Below are 2547 nucleotides of genomic sequence, written 5' to 3'. Positions count from 1 at the left end.
GTATGCTCAATTGACATAAAACTATTTACAAAATGATTTCACTTTCAAAAAATATTAGAGAAGCTGCGTTGCCATGAGGAGCACTGCAGCAGTGGAACTCAAAGACAAAGAAGAAACCAGTGAAGCCTCAGAGAGGAAACACTTGATAGTTTTGTTGTGCAAACACGACTTCACCTCTGCAGCGAGAGATCCACAGAAGGCAACTTCACTCTCATCCCTGTCAAGTTCTCCTGTTGTATAACACGATGCAAGTTACTTAGTAACTCAAGCTAGAAGTGCAACTATGCAAATATATAATGATGAAAGGAATGTTTGTACCATTGCCAAAGTAGCAGGTGTACAAACATAATACCTCATACATAAATGCTTAGGTTGGAGTAAAACACACTTTTATGTTTATTCATCACACAGACATGTAGTTATAAAGATCTCACACAATATGTCCTCATACTGTAATTAGTCATAGCTTCAAAACTCCATTTGCTTTGATAACAGATTGAAATAATGTGTCTATGTGTCCTTCAGGGCAAGTTAATTCAATGACAGTTGGTTTCCTAATGTGATGCATATCATCCATTAGGAATCAGCCCAGATGCAGTTTACAGGCTGTATTTCTTCTCTTTTTTTGGGTCAGATCAGCTGAAAATGGCTTTTCAGAGAGAAAACACAACACTGCTGGCTGTATCTGGTTTTAAATGTAAAGGCTTTGACACAATCTTGTTTCACAAGAGTACGAAGTACAAAAGGAGGCGTTGGACAACATCTATCAGAAGCAGAAGAAGTTCAAGAATCTAGAACTTCTTCTGCTCTAGATGCTCACATCTCTCATCAATTCTAAAAACCTATTTTTCAAGATAATGCCTTAATTAATAACCTAGCTCCCTATTTTCACATACATTTAATCTGTTACTTATTATAAAGTGAAATATGTGTATATATGTGAAAATGTTTCTACTGTTGAACACACACACACGTGGATCGACATTGTGGCCAGATTTAGTGATTTTATTCTTCATCTGATCCAAGATAAAATATCTTCCTTTCAAGGAGACTTGATTGAAAAAGGGGAGTTAAATGCAGCAGCTAAGGGCAGACAGTATTTTCATCACAGTGGGGCTTTGTGCCTGCAAATTGGTATTTTTATCTCCCTTGTACCCATTTGTCAGTTTGGTGACTCACAACGACTTTAACTGTACAAAAGCGGATGGATAGGAACTCAGTATTTCCTGCCTGTTTAAATTAAAAATGTCCAGCTGACTCTGCAAGTCGTTGCTCAGAAAACTGCATTTGATAATAGATATTAATGGTTTTACCACCTTTTCTGGTAGCGACAGTATGTTGGTCAGAATTGATACAAACACATTTAAATCGCTCAGGCAAAGTGTTGCATCTTATTTAAGAACACATGTGGTGTAAACAGCTGTCATGCAAAGGGAACCATTAATGTCTGCAGAGTGTGGATTGTGGGAGCAGCGATATTCGCTGTCAAACTGTTTAGCTCTTTCTTGTGACTGAATTGTTTTCTGCAATGGGTAAAATGTATCTAACCAAGCAAATGATCACTTCCACAGCTAATTTAATTCAAGACGTTTCTGTGGTGGATCTACTGCCTCTGCCCATAAAATAGTTACACTGACATCTCACAGAGAGCTCTGTAGAAAAGGAGGTGACACTTATTCTGAAACAGAATCCACATCATCTCCAGCTGTGCAGCAGCTGTGCACCAGAAACCAGTCTTCATTTAATGCTGTGCACCACTGACTCATGAATATAGGACCTTAAATAAGAAGTTACTGTTGCTCAGTGGTTAGCAGTGTCACCTCACAACAACGTCTGGGGCCTTTCTCACACAATCCAAAAACATCCGTCTCTATGTGTCAGCCCTGTGATTGACTGGTGACCTGCTCAGGGTGTATACCCTGGTAAAGGATAAGCGGTTCTAGCCAATGGATGGATGGATGGAGGCTTTGTGTAGGACTCTGGCAATTTGCCAGTATTGTTTCAGCATCGCTAAAGCATGGACTAGGTCACTGAACCTTTTGGGACCATTTTGTTCTTATTCTCATGAATAACACAAACATTTCAGGAGCCTAAAACGTCTGCAGTAAACAGCACTTGCATCTATTTCTCACCAACTTCCATTAAGTTGAGCTGCAGAACTGTGTGCAGCGGTTCTACATTCATCAGATCTTTTGCACCCTTCACACTGACTTAGCTTATGTGCAATGGTAAACATGGCTAAAATAGATTTATTTTATTGTGTTGATAGAAAACTTAATGTATTGTTTATAATATAGACTGATTTGATGTCACTGATCAGCAGCTGAATGTATAATATCCAGGTGTTGTCCATTTACAGCTGTCACAAGGAATTCTGCACCTTGTGCTATGGTCGGCCTCACTCCCTCTCATCTACATCATCGGACTTACAGTGCCGTGGGAGGAAGCAGTGGAGGAGGCCTATGATGAGCTTGCAGATGACACTCAACAACAAGGGTGGCCCCCAAAGTGAGTGTGGTACCCAGGTGGTGAGCCTGGGACGCCAAT

The sequence above is a fragment of the Cottoperca gobio genome, chromosome 19 (assembly GCF_900634415.1).
Source record: "Cottoperca gobio chromosome 19, fCotGob3.1, whole genome shotgun sequence".
NCBI lineage: Eukaryota > Metazoa > Chordata > Actinopteri > Perciformes > Bovichtidae > Cottoperca > Cottoperca gobio.
The sequence above is the reverse complement of the archived record's forward strand: the minus strand, read 5'-3'. Positions refer to the sequence as shown.